Here is a 23,872-nt window from a genome sequence, read left to right on the forward strand (position 1 = left end):
CTTAGCATGGTAGGGCACAGAAATCTCCAACAGAGGGTGCATCTGCCTATAAGACATAGACCCCTGCAGGATAGCCAGTACTGAGATCAGTTTCCCAAGCAGGACTTCCCCTAAACCAGAAGAAACAATCTCAAACACCCATTATCGTAAGTCCAGAAGATACTACCTCTTTAATAACCATGTTTAATGCAAAAGACTTTCTACAGAATCTGAGATTTGGCCCATCAGATGAAGAGCAGAAACTAGGCTGCCAATGAAATGAAAATAAAATGAAACTATAATTCAGAGAAGATAAGCACAGATGCAGCCAGAGGGCACTACAGTTAGTTGTCACCATTTCTTACAGAGTACTAGACCAGTACCTTAAGTATATAAGTGTATGACTGAGGCTGGGAAGTGGTGGGACCAGGTTTTGCAGTTTTTGTACAGTTTTGAATTGTGCGCTAGTTTGAAACTTTGCCATAACTTTTGCTTGATGGTTGACATATTTGCTAAAATTAAAGACTTTCATACCAAATGTGATGAAATTTTTCTAGAACAAAATGTTCAGAATCAGATGGAACAGGATTAGAACTCAGCTATCACAAATCTCATTTGCAAAGACCAGTTTGCTTACAGTTCTTTTTCTTTAATTTGGATTAAGAAACATGGGTATACCTTGATCTAAAGGCTGAAACTCAAGATTTAGGAATTTACCAGAACATACAAATGAAAAAGATCACAGACTGATCTTTTATAAGACATTATTTGATGCTTTGTGTTTCAAAGGGATAATGACTCTTATCTGTGTAAGCAAACTTACTGGCTTACAATTGTATTTTAATATTTACCTTCTAGTTTGTAATGGAGAATGTATATTTTTTGAAAGTTTTTTCCCCATTGGTTAAATTAGCATTACTTAAAATTTATTTCTTTTGAAAATAAATACACGGTAGAAATTTGTGTATATTTAGAGGGTATACGTCTCTCTAAGCCCCCTCGCTTCTGATTTTTCATTGCTTTCTAGCTCCTTTTACTGAAAATACTATGCTGTCAATGGTAACAAACTTTAGTCTCTGAAACTTCCAAAACCAAGCAAAGGAATCTTAATGAATTAAAATGTCAGCCTGTGTGTATATTTTACCTACACTTTAATCAAGAACAAGTCTTTGGCAGTAGAAGAAATACTCGGCCTTCCTAAGAATTATTTACTTATAATGAATACATTTAATGAATGTGCATTCTTCTCATTGATTTCTGACCATAGTACCTTTTAATTGAAAATCTCAATACACAAATTAAAACTGAATAGGCTGTAGTATTTTTTATTTTGGGAGTCAGTGTATGATTTGGGAGAGGGAATATGTATCAGCTCCAATAGAGTGTAACCTTTAACTTTCCTGTCTTTTCTCATAAGTTCATTATGGCATTTTGAGCAATGTGATCCCATGTTGACCATGTTACTAAGCCCCTTCTTAGTCAGCTTGGGCTGCCATGACAAAATGTTATAGACTGGGCGATGTAAACAATAGATGTTTATTTCTCACAGTTCTGTAGACAGGGAAGTCCAAGATCAAGGTGCCAGAGGATTCAGTTCCCAGAGAGATCTCGCTCCCTGGCTTGCAGTCAGCTGCCTTCTTGCTAGCTCCTCACATGGCAGAGAGAGAGAGAAGGAACAAGCTCTTTGATATGTCTTTTTATAAGGGCACTAATTCCATTGTCTGGACTCCACCTGATAACCTCATATGAACCTAATTACCTCCCAAAGGTCTCATCTCCTAATGCCGTCACACTGAGGGTTAGGGCTTCAATATACAAATGCAGAGGGGTGGACATGTTAGCAGCATAATGCATCTGACTCCTGTGGTACCAAATTATGTTACCAGTAGTGAAGCCAGCAACCTCAATTCCTGCCTCCTCAGAAGAGAGAATTTGACCAAGGGGCTTAGGCAGAATGAGAAACCAAGGCAAGTTTTACAGCAGGAGTGAAAAATTTATTTAAAAGCTTTAGAACAGGAATGAAAGAAAGTACACTTTGAAGAGGACCAAGCAGGTGACTAGAGAGATGAAGTGCATGGTTTGACCTTTTGACTTGGGGTTTATACACTGGCATGCTTCCAGGGTCCTGTGTTACTTCTCCTCTGATTCTTCCCTTGGGGTAGGCTGTCTGCATGTGCAGCGGCCTGTCAGCACTTGGGAGGGGCCGCATCGCAGTGTGTTTACTGAGATTGTACACCACTTGGGCCTTCCCTTACCAGTTGAAAGTTTCTAGAGGAAGGACACATACCAGTTACTCTGCCATTTTGCCTCTTAATGCATGTGCTTCAGACTACTCATCCAACTCCTGAGATTTTATTGGGAAGTTGCTGATCCTCAGTTTCAGGCTTTTTCTATCTATTGGGAGACTGCCTTTCTCTGGCACTGGCTGTGATCAATTATCGCATCAGAATTGATGGGAAAAACTGAATAGATAAACCATACTCTCAAAAGAAGCATTGTCAAAATATGTCAAGAAATGAATTTGATTTGGGATAAGTCATTGCTGGTTGCCCTGTTATGGATTAGAGTGGCTCTCTGAAGTAGGCTCAAATTGAGTCCCTTATGGTAGGCTACTCCAGGTGTCTGCTCCAGTGGGACCACCAACTGATGCTTTAAAAGATTTAGCAGTTGCCAAATATGTTAAGACTCTGGGCACTATACTGACTTCTGTTCATGAGTTTGCTTCTAGCAGGACCACTCATCCCACAGATGTAGCCCTAGATCATTTTCAACTGGGAGACTGTGTCCTCCTGAAGACTCTGAAAAAAAAAAAGGACTTGAACGCTGACCTCCTGCCAAGTTGACAAGGCCATTCAAAGTGCTGTCAAATATTCACTCATCAGTTAAGCTTGCTGGAAGAAAGCCATAGGTGCATCACACTCAGGTCAAGGCAGCACAACCAGAAGAAACCAGGAAAACAAGGGGTTTGGGAGGCCTTGGAGGATCCAAAGCTACTCTTACACAAAAACCCTAAGTGAAATAAAAATGTATGTCCTACCACATTTATTTAAGAATGCATTCCAATATCAAATGGCAAATTTCAACAATGCAAAAACCGCAATTACTCTTGCACCAACCTGAAGCCTGTTTCTCCAATCACCTATAGGGTCTGATTGATAACTTCGTACCCAGAGATCCATGCTTCTTTCTTACTCAGCACTGCATTACACATTATGTGCAAAGAAATAATAAGAACCCACAAGCTTACAAGTGTAATTTCTATTGACCAAATGACCTCCCTAGGTTAAGCCACCTGTTGCACTTACATTAATTCCTCCTCTAAAGTAGAGACCCATATTAATAAAATTATACAACAGGCTACCTGACTTCAACGAACTTTAGAACACCAAAGCAGAATTAATCTGGGCACTTTCGGGGACTGGTTTATAGACCTGTTCTCTGGGATTCCTAGTGGAATTCAGTTAAACCTGGAAAGCATTCTTAAATTGGGCCTTAATATTCTTCTTTTGTCATGGCGGCCTACGTACTAGTAAAACTTACTATGTATTGCATAACCAAAGGTTGCATGAGTTTGACTAAAACTATCAAAGCAAGAAAGGAGATGCCCATGATCATTGTTCCTAAAAGAAACACTAAGGACTATTTCCTTAGGCAGGTCAAACGATTTTATTCTACAGCCGCCCCTCATCAACCTTGTCCAGCAAGAAATAGGCAGATGAGAGAAAAAAATCCCTTTGTCTGCAATCCCACAAGATTGTGGAATGACCTTTGACAGTGCAGAAATTGTAGTAGTGAAAGGAAGTCTAGCATGACTAGTTCCATTTTGCTCCTAACCCCACCACTGCCCCTAGCACCCTAAACAATGATATCATTTAGGTCAACTGCTTTTGATTATTTCTGCACATAGGCCAAACTAATTATGGGAGGAATTTACAGTTTACCTTTAAAGCAAGGATAATAGTCCCTTCCCAAAACAAACCCCTGAGGAGATAAGGATGGTGTACACACAAGGAACCATGTTATGTTAAAGATTTATAGGAGCATTGTGACCTGACCAAGGACAAGGCAGTTTCACAACCCTCCCTGAGACCCTTGTTGCCACCCAGATGTCTGTGATCATTGATCACCTCTTGATCTCAACCTCCTCCCTCTTCACCTTCCCCAACATAAACAGGGCCTAAAATTCTGTTAACTAAAGATGGTTCTTTAGGACATCAGTACACAATATTCTTGGTTTATTGGCTGTCCAAAATAAAGTCGCCTTCCTTCCCCTAACACCTTGTCTCTTGACTTACTGGCTATTTTGCAGCAAGTGATATAAGCTTGGACTTGTTAACAGTTCAGCAATATATATGAATAAGAACAGAAATTATATATATACATACATATATATATGAGGAGAGGGAATATGTGTAAATGTAGGTGAATCTAGGTAAAATCTATATGAATGTCAATTGTAATAATCTTACAGATTTTTGGTAGGTCTGATTCTCTTTCAGAATAAAAGTGTATGGATAATTTAAAAAATGTTGAGAGTTCTCTTCTGAGAGGTGTTCAAGTAGAGACTAGATGAATTCCTGAGTAATAGGGATTTTTGCTTGGTTTATAAAATGAGACTGGATGATTTCACTTTGACCCTTAATGTGATGATTAATTTTATGTGTAACTTGGCTAGGCCACAGTATCCAGATATTTGGTCAATCAGCAGTCTGAATGTTTTTGTGAAGGTATTTTTTTTTACATGAGATTACCATTTAAATCAGTAGACTTTGAATAAAGCAGGTTACACTCCACAATGTGGGTAAGGTTCATTCAATCCATTGAAGGCCTTAGGAGAAAACACTGAAGTCCCAGAGGAAGAGAGAATTCTGCCTTCTGACGGTCTTCAGACTGAAATGGCAACATCATCTTTTCCCTGGGTCTCAAGTCTTCCAGCCTATCCTGCTTATTTTGGACTTGCCAACCTCCATAATCACGTGAGCCAAATACTTAAATCAATGGTTTCTGTTTCTCTGGTGAACCTTGACTAATAAACTTAGATTCTATTTCCAGCTGCCTCCTTGCAACTCCTAATATTCTTCTCTATTTCTTCATCTTCCCAGAAGCCCCTTACCCTCCCTCCCACTCCTTGTGTTCAGGGCCTGATATGTAATAGAAGCTCCTCCCCACTACCAATTATGTAACGCAAGGCTAACTGAGAAGAAGCTCAAGGTGCAGTCTAACAACCAATATATCATTTGTTATTCTTATTATTATAAGTTTTGCAATTACCACGATTGCTATATAGAACATGTTAGAATCATGGCCAGCCTGAAGCCTAACCTCTGAATGATCCATATCTAATCACAGAGTATCAGTGTCTTAAATGTCACCCCACTCCACTGCTGTGATATATGCCTTCATTAAGATTAAGGAGAAAGAATTTAAATATCAGAGCTGAGCATTGAGCAATCTTGTCATTTCTATTGATCACCTAATGAAAATGTATGGCATTTAACAGTGAAAACATCAGTTTACATAACGATGCTAGCTTCTACCACTGTGCTCATGCCATTTCCAGGAAAGCCTTCATCATATTTACTGTAACAGTGCATTTTTAAGGGTCTTCCAACTGCAGAAAGCACACTATGGCTGAAGAAAGATGGGGTACTTTAGTTCTGCGGTTTTGTTACCAAGTGATGTAAATAAAATTTAGACACTGGTCAGCATGATGAGAACCCAGAAAGTTGAAATGTAGAGACTGGTTTCCTGCAGATGTGATATTTTAGAGCAATCATAAAAAAATCCAAATAGGGAGGATAAATGTAAGGATAGAAACAGTCACAGAGTAATAAACTAACACCTTTAAAAAAAGTAAAGAAGTGTATCACATAGTTGAAATGGGTGAGAATTGTGTCACCTACAGAATCTAATTTATAGTCATCAGAGGAAATAAAAATATTCCCAAGAAGCAACTGTTCCTGGCAAGCTGTTGTGGATGCCACTCCTGGCAACTGTGACCCTGCCATAATTTCAGAAGTTAGACATCATTTGCTAAACAAGAAACTTCCAATTTCTTTTTAAATTAATCATGAGTATGGAAAGGGGAAAAGGTTCACTGTCCTCGATTTTCCAGATTCCTCTGAGCTCCAAAGCACACAGAGGGCAACAGGCATGCCATCTTTTCAGAAAGACACTCTCTGACCTTCTTATGTAAAGCAACACATGCACCCCATGGCTTTCCAGCCCCTCACTCTGCTGTCTTCACAGAGGCTATTACTGCCCGAGAACAGCAGGCTGGTAGCTGGTAAGGCCTACGACCTGAAACTGGCGGCCTGCATGTGCAGCCTGCCTCTGTGACTTGACAGCTGGGGGGCGGGGTGGGGAGGAGGAAGACCTTGGATAAGGTACTTAATTTTCCTGTTCCTCCGTTTCCTCTTCTGGAAAATAGGAATGTTAATAGTGCCTATCTCATAAGATTGTGAGAATTAAGTGAATTACTATTGAAAGCCCTGGGAGCACTGTCTGGCAAATAGTCATACTCTGTGAAATAAAACAGGTGAGCAAAATGTATTCATTGTTTATCATGTGCCCTATTGGAAGATGAGCACCACAAGAGAAGCACCTTATCTTACACTCTATTGTACCCTCAGTGCTTATGGCAGTGCCTGGCCCATGGTGGGCCTCAGTAAATACCTGCAGAAGGTAAGGCTGGGAGCACTGTCTGCTTCTTTTGTGCTGCTTTCCTGGTTTCTCTCCTCTCTTACTCAAATGACCTCATTTGGGTGATCTGGCTTATGTGTTTAGTTAGAAACTCATTAAAATATTTTATGCCAACAAATTCTCTAGGAATGTAATCTTGTTAATCCATTCATTCATTCATTCATTTATTAAGATCATATAGTTGAAGGCCTATAGTGTCTCCTGACTCAAATATATGGCCCAGAAACAATACTCAGCGTGTATTTCAACTATAAGATAATGAGATGTCATTTAAATAACCACTCTAGGCTAAGCCATTGGGTACAGAGGCCAGCGGGGAAAAGGGATAAGTTAGGAACGGTCAGGGTTGAGATCAGGAACCAACTTTGCCATTGAACATGCGTGGGAGGGGTGGCCTGCCTTCCAAATCACAAAATAAAAGGGATCCAACCAAGCTGGCAGCTTTATCCAGGGTCTTCTCTGGTGAACAGAGTGCCACAGAGCACCCTGCAGATGGGGTAATCATCAGGTCTGGTCCTAGCTAAATGGAGGGGCAAAAGGACCCATTTGAATTGAAGCAAGTCCTTAGTCAGCAACTGAGCTGACTCAGGGTTCAACTCCCAGGAAGTTCGCAGTTGAAGTAGTCTGGGCCTGACTAAGAATTCACACGTTCTCCAGCTCCAGACACATGACCTGTATTTTAGAACAGAGTCCAGTGCCAGCAGGAGACTGGAGAACTAATCAGTGACCAGTGTGCACTGCAGTCTGCAGCCATATTGCAGTCTCCATGAAACCCTTGGTTTTGGTCTTTCCTCATTTAGGGGGCTGGGCTTTCATGTGCATTTGAAAGCCAACATCCTTTAGTTCTTGGAAATGTCACTTATTACTTCTTTAGCAATTACCTCCTTTCCATTTTCTCTCTTCCAGAAATTCTTAATTAAATCTATTTCCTAGTTTGATCCTTTAACTTTTTTATTATTTCTTCTTCTGTTTTCCTGTTAGAAATCTGTAGGGGCTTTTGTTTGTTTTGCTTACCAGTCTATTTCCTTAAATTTATCTCCTAGCAATTCTACTGATTTCAGCTTTCAAATGTTAACTTCCAAGATCCTACCAGTTCTTGTTTTATGGATATAGTGTATTCTCATCTCCCTCTGAGGAATGTGGTTATAAAGTGTTTGGGGCTGTTACTTTTCTTGCCTGTATAGTTGCTGAATCCTTTGAGTTCCTCTTTAGTTTTTCCTTTTTTATCTCTGCCTTGCTTCTCGAAGACTTCCTTGACATCTGCTCCTCTTTGTCAGTCCTTACTCATAAGAGTGAGCCCCTTGAGGGTGGAGTGAAGCTCTGTGTTCAAGGCTAGTCCTTATTTCCTGGTTAGCTTCACTGTGGGATTATGGGTAGAGATGGCCATTTTGTTGAGTGACCCTCAAATACTGGCATCTGTAGGTCTGTTCTGCTCAATCTGTTTATCCAGAGAGCATCCTCCACTCTCCTAGCTGGAGAGCTAAGGCTGGTCACCAGAGAATGGAGGTTGAGTTAGGCAGGGGCTCACTACTTGGTGTGTAGACTTTCACTGAATTCCCTGCTTCCATCCTCTTGCCTCACCTCCTCCACTTCTCCCAACTGGTGTTCCTGAATCTGTCCCTTCTTTGGGAACTTCAGAAAGGTAATCAAGTCTTTCTAGCAAATTCTAAAGATCACAAGGAATAGCTTACTCAGTGGGATCATTTTTACAGGGTTGCAAATCAGAACTTAAAGACATTTTTCAGGCATCGCCTTTTGAGGACAATGATTAAAAGGGGCTAAAAAAAATCATTAAGAGCTTAGTAATAGAACAACCTGATTGTGCAGGCTAGGATATTCACATGCATGCTCCCAGACACTTTAGGGTATAGGACCGGGCATGGGGTGGGAGTGGAGGGGCAGCCCAGGGACTTCCACGTGTGTCTTGTTTTGGGTTCATAAGAGGAGACTATTGGGTAAATCACTTTACCTTCACTAGTAAAATTAAATTAGAGGGTTAGAGTGTGGGATCTTTAGGTTCCCTTCAGCTCTAAGATCATCTGTTCTATTCCACAGTAATGAAGTCATCTCATTTTTATCCCTGTAGATAGCTAGGATGAATCATATACAGACATAAATTCTACTTCAAGACATTAAGGTGATATGACATGAATGTCACAAATAACAATAACATCTCCCACATCTTGTGGTTTGAAGGGATAAATGAAGAAGCAGTGTTACCTGTGCTTTGCACTTGTAGTTATGTGAGCTTTTCTTTCAGGCATGAAAAGGCAAAGGCTGTAAAATGGTTTCTTTTAAGGCTTGTTAACATTGGAATTTTATATTTCAAAACCTGCATTATATATTTAGGAAATAAGAGTGAAACAAACCAGTGTGGGTGGCTGGGGATGAATTTGAATGTGTAATTATACACATCACTTCTGAAGGGCAGCTGCAGGAAGCATGTTGATACGCTGTTCTGGGGTCTATGAGATTGGTTGCTAATGAATGCTTAGCACACACACATTTACACACACAGACACACTCATGCATGACCTTGGCATCTGCCCTTGGAAATGTCTGGAAATGCTTTCAACACTGCCTTTGTATACAGTGAAGTGTCCTGGTAATCAGTCTTACGAGATACTGGGAACTATTTCAGCAAAAAATAAAAAAAATAAAGAGAAGGTATTATTCCTCTGGAAAACCTTTGTTCTTCCATAAGATTAGTTCCTTTCCCTCATACCTCCTTGGGATAAGAGTTTTCTCAATTAGAAATGTTTTTATCTGCAATTTTTAAGGGAATGGCTTCCTGGCACCCTTGCAGGTCTCCACACAGGCCCTGGAGGTGAGGCTCAGCTGCAGCCTGACTTGGCTTGGTGAACGAACACCTTGTCATGTTCTCAGGAATTTGGCATGAGTGGCAGTTCCGTGCGGTGCTGTCAAGGCTGTTGCCATTCACCTCTCTACCTTGTGGGAGGTTGTCACAAGGTCATTTCCCATCTGTTTTCCTGGTTCTGGTGAGGTATGGGACTTTCCATCTGTCCCCCTTCTTCAGGAACTGTTGCAGACTATAAAAGTGCTTGGCTGGAGCCTAGAGTTGTTGACTTCTCAGTCACAGGGTGAGGAGTGACCCACTGCTTGTGCTCCCCATCATCTCCCTCCTTGGCTTGGTGTCATCCTGTGGAACAATGGTGGCAGGTAGCTGACACCATGTTGATCTTTTATGCTGTCTATATGAGTTATAGATTGGCTAAATCCATTTTGGCTTGTTGTCTCCTTACCAGCCGAATCTCTAGAAATATGGCCAGCAAAGCTAGCAGCCGCCCCCATGCTATTGCTTAGTGACTGCCTGGCTGCTTGGTAGAAAACTCAACCAGCTTAAGAAAGAAGGGATGTCTCCTTTCCTCACATGCCAAGAAGTCAGGACACAGGCAACTGTTAAGTCAGCGACATGATGTCAGGGCTGATCCACTGCGAAAATTTCTCAGTCATCTTCGTCCTAAGATGGCTGTTCTGGTTCTGGATATCAAATCACATCTGCATTTAGGGCAAGATGAAGGAGTGAAAGCAGGAATCATCATCTGTCTGCTTTATTATGAAAGCAAAAGCTCTCTCAGAAATACTCCAGCAGACTTCACCTTGTGCACCATTGGCCATAACTGGATCATAATACCCTGAGCTTAAAAAAAAAAAAAAAGTTTCTGAAAAAGAGGAGCTAGATCAGCATGATTGGCCTACACTAGACCAGACTTGTCAGAGTACACATTTGGGCTGGTCTCCTTATCTTTCTGAACCAAACATGAGTTTCATTGGTGGGACATAAGAAGAGTATAAGTTGGATAGGCAACAAGTTGTATCTGCCATTTGAACCAGTGTTGCCAGTCCCAGCCTCTTATCCCAGCTCAGTAGGGAAGACCTGTCAGTCGCTGACTCTACTATCTCTTCTTGCTTGCACATCAATTATATCTCATATTTGAACTGACCAATGAATAACTGGGGCATTGCAAACACAATTTCCAGTTCTTCAGAAACTGTAAATCCAATCTGAAAGAAAAAAGTTGAGAGTTGTCACGATCAAGGACTATAAATGCACCAGCACCTGAACTCCTTCCTTTTCTTACCTGACAACATCAAATGTTTAGAAGCAAAATGACATTAGGTGAACATTGAGAGTCTGATGCCACCATAAGCTTACCCACCTTTGCAGTATTCCAAATAAAATAAATTTCTTTCAGGTAAGAGTACTACTATATCCCCTCTTGTTTAAGTAAGAGATAATTGGGATTATTGCCTGCGTTTGGGAAATTGATACAAGAAAAAGCCAACCTATTTTGTCTGGAGGGTAGAAAGTTATTCAAATGCTAAGATAGGAACTAATCCCTCAGGAGCTAGGCTATGAGAACTCAGCCTACCTTTTCCTTCTCTCCTACCTAACTCCTAAATATCCCTCAAGATGCTGCTTAAAAATAATTTTCTTTTTCATGTGTTTATTATAATGCTTACCACTGGCACACTGGAATTATTTACTGAGACAGTTGTCTTACCCACTACATTAGGAAATTTTCCAGGGGAACAGTTTTGTTCCAAACACTTAGCACAAAGTAGAATGCACAGTAGTAAGTTCTTAACATGTTTTTGTTGAATAAAATCTGTTTATACCTTCCTTGATGGCTGTCAAAAAACTATTTAAAACATGCATAATTAATAACGTAATTAAGTTCTATATCTTCATTGAAGCACATCAAAATAAAAAGTGCATTTATGGTCCAAAACAAAGACACAGGTAAAAAGCAAATTCAAACCAAGAAAAATATCTGCAACTCTTATCATATAAATATGATTTATTTCCTTAATATGTAAACCGTTATAAATTGAGATGAAAAAGATCAATCAGCCAAAAGATAAATGAGCGAGGACATGAACAGACAGTTCACATAAAAATGACCCTTAGTGAGATGACACGCAACCTTACCCATACTTTTAAAAATGCAAAGAAATGATAAGTGAGAAGCCATTCTCACTTATCGTGTTGGCAAAAATCCAAAAATTCAGTAATATACTCTGTTAGTGAGACTGTGGGAAAACAGGCACTTTCAACATTTCTGTAGGAACCCAAGTGGTACAGCTCTGAGAGGGGACCATGTAGCAATTTCCATACAGTATTACAAATGCTTTCACCCTTTAACTCAATTAACCCATGACAGGGAGTTTATCCTATGGAAATCTCTGCACAGTTACAAAATGACATGCACAAGTGATGTGTTATGGTATTGTTTGTAATAGCCTAAGAAACAACCCATTTCCATAAAGAGAGGACTGGTTAAATAAAGTGCAGTATGTCCTCAAAATGGAATACTAGGTGCTGAAAAAGAATGAAGACAGCCTCTCTGTTACATTGTGGGAAGGTATCCAGGATAGATGGCTCAGAAGAAAAGTTCAGAATAGTGAACACATTATGATGCCCATAGTGTCATAAAGAAGAGGAAAAGAATATGTATTTGTTTTGGTTTGCAACTGCATAAAGTACTGGAAAGGTATACTGTAAGGAGGGGGGCTGACCGGGTGGATAGAATAGAAGCAAAACTCAACATATAACATTTTTATTTTAAAAATCCATGAATTAAAAATAATAATCTACCTGTGAATTATTACTTATTAAAAATTAAAAATTTTAAATCATACACCTTGCACATAGTGTTTACAGCCAAACTGCATGTGTTTGAATTTCTGCCTCACTTACTACATAAGTGAATTTTGGCAAATTTCTTAACCCCTCTCTGTCTTGAAGGAATTTGATGAGTTAATAAATACAAAGGAATCAAGCCTAAAACACAGTGAGTTCTACATGACTGTAGTCTGTTATTAATACTGCATTTAACAGTAATAATTTTGAAGAACACTTTAACCCTTTAGTGATAAGATTTCCTGAATTCTTCTGATATTCCTAACTTTTTTCCCCCCAAAGGTGGTAAAATGAATGCCAAGAGAAATACAGTAATATCAAACAGCACTGAGCCAGGGCCAGGTACAAATACAGGAGCCGACACTTGGGCATTGCTAGATCATTCCATGTCACACATATGGAAACCCTAAGAAACAAGGTCATTGATTTTTCTTTCTTTATAACAAATCAAAAAGAGAATATAATAAATTGGATTATGAGGCATTATGAGTGCGCAAAGTGTTGGAAGATGTGCAAGACAGCTATAAAACACAGCCCCTGAAAGTATCTGCTGCAATTCTTGATGAAATCAATAGACGACATCTTTCCTAGATACCAAGAAAACGGGAGTCGCTGTCAGGCTGGGAGTTTCTAGAGAAAGACTCTAAATAAATATGTGGCCACAGGTTCCATAGCACTGCTTGTATTTACAGTTTTGAACACACCCACCCCATGGTTGCTTATTTTAAAAAATAAAAACTCACGGATGCAGAAATGATATAATCAGCAAGGCACTGTCAGTAAATTTGCCAACTCCCTTTGGATGGCTTATGTTGCCTGTTTCTGTGGAAAATGAATTTGTGCACGACATTTTAATGTTTGGATTATCAGATAACGCCGATTCAAAACAGCACAAAGAAACAGCTTAGGCATTTTTCCTTCTAATCAGAAAAAGAAGCTTACCACATTGTGGAGAAATTGTGCCCCCTGCTGATTTAACTTGATATTAGCGTCATTGGTTTTTTGGGTTGTTTTTTTTTTTTTAAAAGGCCTGCAGTGCCGCAGGGTAGTGCAGTGTCTTCAAGGTCAGTAATTTACATGTCCTCCTCTCAGAGGCTAAGGCAGCCTCTCTGTGCAAATACGAAGTTTTTGCTTGATCGTGACCTTGGAAAAAAGGAAGCAAAGGAGGAATGCCTCCTTTTATGAGCTTTCTGGAGATATTTGTTCTAAGAACCTTCTCAGTATTCCCCGTACCTTTGGTGACTCTGAATAAGGAAAGCGAGCAAGCAGTGAAGAGAGAGGAGCTGGTTGCGGGTGAGCACACGCCCCTTGTAATTAATCCCCACTTCAGGACCAAAGGACAGTAGAGCTCCGTTCATTGATGGAGTTTATTCAGTCTGCGAAAACTATTACCACCAATGAATAGCAATCACGATGGGGCATTCCAGGTGCCCAGATGTCATTCTGTTAACTTGGTGTGAGCTACCCTCTGAAAGGCTCCAGCCCTGGACAATATTGTTAACCAGGGATGTAGCATTAGTAACGGCAGCCTCTTTCTGTGGCCCTCATTTTTATCTTGATGCTTTGTTCCCTTCTTGTTTATTGCCTCTCCACCTGGGCTTTTAATGTGTTTTTCCTAGGCTGGTACTTATTTCCAACAAGCTGCCAAGTAATCTCTCTGGAAAAGTCAACGGACTTTTTTTTTTTTTTTCTGTTCTTTACTTGTGTTTTTCTTTTTCTGTGTATTTTTCTTTGTGTGTTTGTGTGTGTGTGTTTGCTTGCATTTTGCTCGTGTTCTTTGCTTTGTTTGTGTTCTTCTGATAATTGCATCTTTAGGAGAAATTCTTGAATGAACACAGAGAGGACTTTAGCAATGCATTCGGCCTTGGAGAAGATAAAGGAGGAAATTTTCTAAGGTGGGGAGGACCTTTCCTCACGTCTGTCCTAGACAAGGCCACAGGCTGCAGGGCTGCGTCTCTGCCAACTGTGACAAGAACAGCCTCTTCCAGTCTACGGGATGCAATGCCTTGTCCAAGATTCAGTTAACAGGTAGTAAATATTGTCTTTCCCACCTCTGTACCTTAAAAGGGTTTTCAGTCTTTCCAAGGGCCCTTTGCTCTTTGGTTAGAGTTGCCAGATTTAGTCAATAAAAGTCCAGGGCACCCAGTCTGGATTTTATTTTAATATGAATTTCAGATAACGATTTTTTTTTAAGTATTTGTATTTGTTGTTTATCTGAAATTCAGATTTAACTGGGCTGTCGTACTTTACCTGGCAACCCTATCTTTGATTGAACTCTGTTTTCACGCTGTTTTCCAGGGCATTCTAAATCTAGCTGAGTGACTGCTGAGCCAGGGCGCGAGGTCCTGGGCCTTGGAGCCCAGGTGGCCTGGGCGGTGCGGCTCCTCGCGCTGCTGCCTCAGGCTCTCACCTCCCTCTAGCGGCCGCCAAGGACATCACACACGCCGAGCGGAAGCCCTGCTGGGCGGTGCTGCTGGCTCCAACCCCGGAAAGGCCACGTCCGAGAGAGTTCACCTTCAGCTACTTTCTCCTGGAGGGGCTGCGGTGGGGGCCTGCACAAGAAAGTGGCCTTACTCCCAATAGCGGAAATGGAGTTTCCCTTGTTTAACTTAAAAATACAATGGAAAAAAATGCCTCTGTACAACAGCCTAAGCTGACAGTTGATGTCTAACCCTGGGCTGTACTCACCACTGAACACTGATAGATGTTGTCATTTTCATGCTAAAGAGACCCCACTCACCCCAAATAATTTGTCAAAGAGTACTCATGTAGACAGCAAGTTGTGGAGGTGGAGATGCTTATCTGTCTTCTGTGATGTGCCTGTGCCTGATAGCTAGTAAATAAGTTTAAATGAATTAACATTGAAATACACTACAGGCTTGGAATTAAAAACAAAGAAGAAACCTATTCCTACCCTCAGAGAATGACCACTTCATCGCAGAGGAGATGATGGCTGAAGTGCTGATGCTCAGCAACGACTGTGGAATTGGGTCTTGGAATTTTAGTTCCTCTGTTAAACTTAGGAAATGGATGGCTGGAGGTCTGGGCCAGCCGATGAGGGATTGATATACCTGAGATTGCTTTACAAAACACTGCTTTTAGTGTTTAATGACACAGGATAGTGTCTACAGCAGTGGCATGGAGCCAGAACATGGGTTCTAGAATCCAGAGATGACTCGCAGGTTCCATCTGAGTTCCTTAAAGGACAGTTTCTGCAACGTAGGTGTTCCATGATTGCTTGTTGAATGAATGAATAGGAGTATCTATCACAACCATCTCCACACTCATTGGCTTTAGTGGAGTCAAGGCAAGGTAGAGATACTAATGACAGAATTCTGGTGATAGGGGCCCCTACCACCAATGGCAGTATTAAGGGGTGATTAGGGAAAAGGGTGGCTTTTAGTCTCTTTCAAGCCACGCAAACAAAGATCACAGAATCTAAGCAAAAGCAAATGTCTTGCTTTACAGTTTCAAGACAAAGCCCCTGGAAGTTGCCCCCTTTTAAATAGATTGTCCCTTAGCCTTGCTACGCAGATACACTGGATCCTGTAACCATGTTAGTCCTTATCTGTAATCTCACAAAGTCGGGTGGCAGGTATTTGCTCAGGAAATTGAGACATTAGGTACTCACACTTTTAAAAACAACACATAAGGAAGGCAATAATAATTACATAAGATAATATGTTCCAGGCTCTATATCTTGTTATCTAATTTAATCTTCACTGTAACCCTGTAATGTTATTATCATTGCCCACATTTTTGCAGATGTGGAAATGTCAGCTTAAAGAAGTGAAGTAACTAGGCGAAGGTCATAGAGACAGCCAATATGCAAATGCACATCTGCCTTATTCAACTCTTTCCAACATACAGCGCTGGTACTTGAGTATATGAGGAGGCCTGTTTGTATACCTCCAAGCAGAATCAAATAGGAAATGTTTGCTAGAAATAAAAAGGAAGCATCAAAGGAAAATATGGAAGGGTCAATCAAAGGGTGAATGGGCTTTGTCCTTTCTTCGCTGGAGGTCTGAGCTCAGAAGCCTGGGTCTCAATAGCTCATTCCTTTAGAAATGAGGTTCTTTACACTTGGACACAGGGAGGGGAACATTACACACCAGGGCCTGTCAGGGGGTGGGGGGGGTAGGAAAGGAATAGCATTAGGAAAAATACCTAATGTAGATGATGGGTTGGTGGACACAGCAAATCACCATGGCATGTGTATACCTATGTAACAAACCTGCACGTTCTGCACATGTATCGCAGAACCTAAAGTATAATGTTTTTAAATTAAAAATATATATAAAAAAGAAATAACGTTCTTTAGATAACAAAGGAAAGGGCAGTGATCCAAAATCTTTCTCAGCTTTTAAAATGCACACACTTTCAGGCCTTAGCTCCTGGGTATTCTGATCTAGTAGTACTGGGATGGGGCCCTGGAATCTGAATTTTTAGCAAACATGGCAAATTTGAAACCCAGGAGATGTGATGTTATCTGATGTTAATTCCTCCTCCAATCAACCACTTAGGCTAAATTCTTAAGGTAATTTTCTAACAAATATTTGTATTATTATTTGTATAAGATTATGTTAGGAAAGGAACATAAGGCACTCATTGAATGAACTGGTGTATTTCTAGAGAGCAATATGTCAGAATTCTGATGGTGTTTTCTATGCCATTTCACTGGCATTTGGCAGCTTATAACATAGCCCCAGTGGAGATGTAAACTCCTTAAATCTGGTAATTCCACTTTATATTGGATTATAAAAGGTTATGTGGGGTAAGAACCTCAGACCGTACAAAGAACAGTTAATCTCATGAAAAGAAAAATTTTGGAACCAAAATGTAATAGTGGTTGTTTTAACTCTATGTTCTTTCAGTCATTTAGATCCTCTACTCATTCTCTGAACAAGCATTTTTTAAGTGCTTACCATGTTTCATGCTATGCTAGGAGCTATGAAGAAGGGGGAATAAGAGCTGCTTGGTTTCATTAACTTTAGTGTGATACACCTTCTGAATCCTGTGAATAAAGAGTCTGGGTAAACTAAGGTCAATACATAAAAATAAAACAGATTACAGATGTTCCCACAGTGAAAATGATCACTGTGCACACTGGTGTTTACTTTAATGGACACGTGAATGGGAATGGTGTCAGCACCACACTCTGAGTATCATCAACTGACTCATGAGAAATCCAGAACACTTTGAAAGGAGGTAGAGAGGCTGTGTTACCTCTTCAACTTTGAGCCCCATCTTGCTGAATCAGAGAGTCAACTGAATAGGATTAATATTAAGACCAAACAAGGACGGTTTCAAGTTGTTTGACTAGATATTTCCTCCTTTCTCTCTTACCATATGTTGTTTTTCCTAATTATTTAACTCTTAGGCCTTCCAATTCTATCCCTCCTTGTTGATTTATACCATCCATATTCTTTTGGGTAATTAAGATTTCCTTCTTTAGTCATCACCCCAGCATATAAATTTCATTATCTTTAACTTATCTTACTTATCTCAGTGTAAGAAACTCATGTAAATACACCTATCCACTTCCTTTTGCAGACACGATCATAACATTTGTAATTTGTCCGGTTGTAGCTGAATAAGTTACTTAGAAGATGATTTTACATGTTCTTTTATTTCTTTACTTATCCTCTGTCTACATTTCTGACATGTGCACATGCTCCAATATCTAAGGTTAAATCTTCACTGGTTGGGCAGGTGAGTAGTTGATATATGACTAACAGGCAATTCTCCTTCAGGAAACTCAAGATTGTGTAAGTATGCCTGATTCATCCCTGCTGCTGCAACTGAAACATGTAATAAAAGAGCAACAACAAAGAGAGGCGATGATGACAACTTAGCTGCAGCATCTTGTTCTCTAGCTCAATAAGCCAACAGGGAAACTATGACCCTGGTGAAACAAGTAGCTCTCAGAATCATTCCAGTCATTCCAAGGAGTGACGTGATTTTTCTTCACATGTTCACAATGAAGATACTATGTTGTTTAATTGATGCTCTTTTTCAAAGTGTGTTCTCTTGTTTCTATATACCTCCCTTATAAGGCTCCATACTGTCATTCAACTTAATTTCTGTTCAACAGAGATTTCTTAAACACCTCCTACATGCTAAGCACTGTGCTAGGAGCTATAAATATCATGAGGTGGATACAGACATGGCTGTCTCCTGGTACATTCTTTTTCTATCATTCAATCAGATTCACCTATTTTTAAATATGTTGATAATGAGTCAGGATATAAGAATATAAGGCTAAAAGCACGGGCTCTGATCGGAGAGACTTGGTGATGAGCCTTAAGCTTATCACCATTATGGTGGTCATAGGCTTACTTGCATGTACTACTGAGCCTTTACTTTCCCATTTGTGAAATAGAGGTCACATTAGTACCTACTCCCCAGAATAGTTTTGAGGATTAAGTGAGATAAGTGCTCCAGTGTCTTGAATTTAGCAGTGTTAAAAAAGTGGAAGTTCTTATTAATTAATAATATGATTTTCCTGAGAATGTAAACACAGACTCACTAGTTCTCTGCCAGAAGGTGAGGCACCTCCTTGAGCCTCCTAAGAAAAGCTTTTGACAAAGGTTGAAACTGATGTGTAATTGAATTCATAACAAGCTTGTCGAATGGTCAACCAGGAAATATTAAGGTGAAGATTTCTCATGTCAAGTGAAATTAAGAGAATATGAACTAGTGCTGTGACCCCCAAGCTCCCTTTCTTTAAAAGACATTTTCTCCGATTTATTCTGAATAAAACAAGTCTGAGAGAGGCTGTGAAATAATGGTTCTGTGGTAATTAGGTCATCTTCAGAAAGTGCTATATAAAATATTATGCATTATATATTCACAATGCACTTCATTAGCATGTTAAAAATTCAGAGAATACTAGCAGAAAAGAAGCCAGTTTTAATTTCTTATCATTTCCCAAATTCATTTGTCTGTAGGATTCTTTGTTTGTTGAATAGCATCAAGTAGCATCTCAAGGAACACCCTTTGGGAAATGCTGCTGAGAGAAGCTAAGAACTTGCTTCACAATCGTCAAGCACTGAAAAGGATTCATACTTGGGAAACTGGCAAACTGTTTTTCTGACCCTGACCCTTACCAGTAGTATAATCATGGGCAAGTCACTTGATTTCTTCACATGTGAAACAAAATGATAATATATCCTCCATGGACAGCCATAGAGAGAAGATTCATTACAAAATGCATTTACGGTAGGAACAGAAGTTGACAATAAAAGTTAATATTGTCACAATGTGCATCCTAATTTACACGAAACTCATTGCAAGGAAGCAGATCTTAAACGTAGTCTTGATACTGGAAGACTGGGAAGAGTTTGGGTGTGCTCAGGACAGAGCTATTGACTAAAGTGTGAGGTATGTGTAGAGAAAGATGAGGAATCAAGGCTGGGAAGACGAGAAAAGGAGGAAGATAATTTGGTGCTGGGGTGCTGAGGACACTAATAGAAATGGTGAAAAACAAATGTGAGTAGGGGTGGCTGAGGGGTAAAGCCAGACTCTTTTCTGACATGTTAGTTTGAAGAGCAAACAAACCATCCAGTTGGCAATTTCATTTATCTAGATCTTAGGAAAGAGTTCAGAGCTTGTGAAACAGGAAACATTAGCATATTATTGTGAAATTTTTGAGAGAAGAATCGTTTCTTATTCAGCTCCATATCTTCTGTGTTCAACCTGGTGTCTGGTGTGTAGTAGAAGGTCTTAAAAGTTTGACAAATGAATTAATCAATGAACAAATTAATTAACTGCAAGTCTAACAAATCAAAGTAGATTCCAAGCCATATAACCGAAGCAGAATAAAACACAAGTTAAATGAATGAAATGATAGCTGAACCCCTGGAATTGGGAAGATCCACAATTAAAGGTGCATGGAGAAAAAGAAAAGGACCAAGGACAAAACAAAGAGGTACAACTTATTTGATGGCTGGCAGGAGCTAGAGAAAACAGAGTCAGAGACTGAAGGAGAAATGAGTGTTTTGCAAAAGGATAGGAAAGAAAGGAGAAGTTGGGTGTCAATGATATAAAATGATTCTGGGAGATCAAGTGGAATGAGACTTATCTTCCATAAATATCACTTCTTTTAGCTATGCTTTAAGAAGAGCAGCATGACTACAGGGTCCAAAGCCCTCATGCCCGAGATGTGGATGATACAGCCTGTGTAGAAGGAAGACCTCCCACCCGTACCCCGCACATACACACATTGTTGGAATTTAAACTTAAAATAAGCTCCATAATAGGAGGAAACCAGAGATCTAACTTGGTTCTTCTCATTTTGACATAGAATGGTTCTTTTTAAGCTTTTAATCATGGAAAATTTTAAACATAGGCAAAGGTAGGGAGAGAAGGGTAATGAACTCCAGTGTAGCCATCACCCAAGTTCACCATTATCAATTCATTGTCAATTTTGTTTTGTGTGTACCTCCACCCACTTTCCCACACACACACTGGATATTGCAAAGCAAACACCAGATACTGTGTCATTTTACTCATACATATTTTTGTGTTTCTAAAAGTTTAAGGATCAGTCTAAAATTGCAATCACAATAACATTATTGCACACCAAAAAATTCAAGTTATTTTTTAATGTCACAAATAACCAGTATTCCAATGCCCCAAGTTATCTTGTTCAAGGTCTTTTGCTATATATAATTTGTAATACAACAACTAGCACCAGAAACCAAAATGTCTTTTTGTCTTTTCCCCAGTAAAAGGAGTGGTGGTATCATTTAAATTTCCTTGTAGATTAGTCTTTTCTCTGCAAACATTTCTGCACATATTGGTCACACAAATAAATGATTCATTTGCAGTTTTGATAGCTTTGATAGTTAAATACCTTTGAGGATACGACTTATACTAATAAAAACATTCTTATGGTGCACAATGGAAGCCTTATTAATAGGTGAGGAGGAGAGCATTTTGGGTGTGGACAACTCTATTGCCAGCACAATCTAGAGTCGGGTCAAGAGGAAAGGATACAGAGTCAGGTCAAGATGAAAGAATACAGAGGAGAGAAGAAAAAAGAAGAAAAAAAATCTTTGTTTTAGAAACTCATAGCCAGAAAAGGAAATCTGAAACAATGCTTTTTAATTCATACTTCCCTGGTAGGAAAGAAGACACTAAAATAACAGAGGAGCTAGCCTAGAGAGAGCACACAGGATAGGCATGCTATCTAAATTAACTCATTTAATCCTCACAAAAATGATCTAATGTCAGTACTATTATTTTGGAAATTTAGAAGCAGAGACAAATGGAGGTTAAAAATCCCCATCTCCAAAGGAGCATAACAGTATTTTTGCTACCTGGAAAGAAAGGCAATGGTTTTCCTATATATGTCAGGGAGTAACTGGGCTTCTTTTCCTTTGGATAGCAAAGAGCACTTAGACATCAGACACCTCCAGGATGGGCCCCTTTTGAGAGTAAGCTCTGAGGCACCATGCAGATCTCGGGGTCCAAAGCAGAGCACACAATCATCTGGAAAGACCTGGTGCTCATTGAGGAAGGAGGGAAAATGATATCACATCCCCCCCTTAGACATGGAAGAGTTGTGAAATGAGGGTAAAGGGACCATCCAGAAAAGAAGATAAGGAAGAAGCTAGGACACAGCCAGCCAATTCTGCCCACATGCCAGTGAAGTGGAGAAACTGATGCTGTTTATGCTTGTTGAGAGTTCCCATGGTTTTGCAGGAACCAACCCAATGTTTTCTGTGTTTTTTCACCTACTTTCTTATAGTCTATAAGAAAACCTACTACAAAAAACTCCTGCAGGAAGAAAAGAGTTTGTGTGTTTGCATTGGAAATAGCAGGCTGGAAAAAAACTTGAGGAATTCCAAAGGATCCTAGGAAAAGGCATCCGAAAGGAAGCAACCTGTTGGTAGCTGGTAAAGGGGAGGTAAGGAGGCCTAAGAATGAAAGGAATAAATTATAAACCTGTTTTAAGAGTGAGAGTAGCTTAAGGCTTTAAGATTTATCTCTGGGGGGGAGCTTGTTGCTTGACAGCAAGCGATTTCAGCATAATTAAAAGAAATCCTTTTTAGAGTTTATATTCCAGTCATACTAGGCACAAGGCAAATTGTTAAATATGCTTCTACCCCTCATTTCAACCTTAGACATCCCCTTACCTTTCCACTGTAATAGACTTTCCAGGACTGTTTCAAAATTGAGGTACACACATATACACGTGCATGTTCACACACGTATACACTAACATATTTGGACTATGCTATTTCAAACTCGTGGGAATGCCAGGTCACCAATTGTTTCTATTAGAATGGCCCTTGGTAATAAATGAATGACCCTGGCTCTCAGCCCAGTGTTAAATCTTAGTAAAAGGTAATGAATAAGGACACAGTTTCCCCTAAGACCTTTATGCTTTTTGCATGATACTTGAACATTCTCATGCTCACATGTATAAAATCAATTTATTATTTAGCTAACTTTTGGTGGCAAGTGACAGAAAAGTTTGAAGTCAGGAAAGGGAATCATTGTATTACATAACTGGTATGGCCAGAGTGCAGTTGACTTCAGTCACAGTTTGATCCAAGACAATGTTAGCAAGATATTTTCTCTCCATTGCCATCTGACATGGTTTGAATGCTCCCTCCACATCTCATGTTGAAATTTAGTTGTCATTGTGATGGTATTAAGAGACAGGGCTGGGAGGCAGAGTAAGATGGTAGAATAGAAACCTGCAACATATGTACCCCCTGCAGGTATGCCAAATTTTCACAACTATCTACACACAGAAAAGCACCATCACAAGAACCAAAAATCCGGTGAGCAATCACAGTACCTGGTTTTAACTTCATGTTGTTGACAGAGGCATTGAAAAGGGTTGAAGAGACAGCCTTGAGTTGCTGACACCATTCCTCCTCCAGCCGTGGCAGTGGCCGTGTAGCACAGAGTCTATGCACTTCGGAGACAGAGAGAGTGCAGTGACTGGCGTACTTTACCCTGAACTCAGTGCTGACCTGTCATAGCAGAAAGCAAAGCCATGCTAGGTTCAGCCAGTGACTGCACATGGAAGGTGCATTTGGAGCAGACCTAGTCAGAGGGGAATCACACATTCCATAAGTCAGAACTCAAATTTCTTGGCAAGCCTCACCACAGCAGGCCGGAGGGCTCTGGGGCTCTAGGTAAACTTGAAAGACAGTCTAGGACACAGGGACTGCAATTCCTAGGCAACTCCTAGTGCTGGGTTGGGCTTAGAGCCAGAGGACTGGGGTGGCATGTGACCTAGAGAGACATCAGCTGGAGTAGCTAAGGGAATGCTTGCGCCAGTCCTCCCTCAACCTGAGGCAAAACAGCTCACAGCAACAAATGTGTCTCCTTCCTTCTGCTTAAGGTGAGGAGAGCAAAGAGTAAAGAGAACTTTGCCTTGCATCTTGGATACCAGCTCAGACTCAGTAAGATAATGCATCTGAAACATGCTAACTACAAGTGTAACCTAGCACAGCCCCAGTTGTGGTGGCTACAGTGTAAAACTCCTTCTGTTTGAGAAAAGCA

The 23,872-nt window shown here is 40.1% G+C and overlaps 1 long non-coding RNA gene across 1 annotated transcript in view; it reads right to left on the bottom strand.

Moving 5' to 3' along the window:
- Positions 1-23,515, bottom strand: part of LOC107975209 (uncharacterized) — a 75,447-nt gene extending 51,932 nt beyond the window's left edge. The window contains exon 1 of the long non-coding RNA XR_008548586.2: positions 23,160-23,515. This is a non-coding gene — a long non-coding RNA (uncharacterized LOC107975209). The remainder of the gene's footprint in view (positions 1-23,159) is intronic.
- Positions 23,516-23,872: the final 357 nt, after the last annotated feature.

This window comes from Pan troglodytes, chromosome 5, assembly GCF_028858775.2.
Source record: "Pan troglodytes isolate AG18354 chromosome 5, NHGRI_mPanTro3-v2.0_pri, whole genome shotgun sequence".
Classification (NCBI taxonomy): Eukaryota; Metazoa; Chordata; class Mammalia; order Primates; family Hominidae; genus Pan; species Pan troglodytes.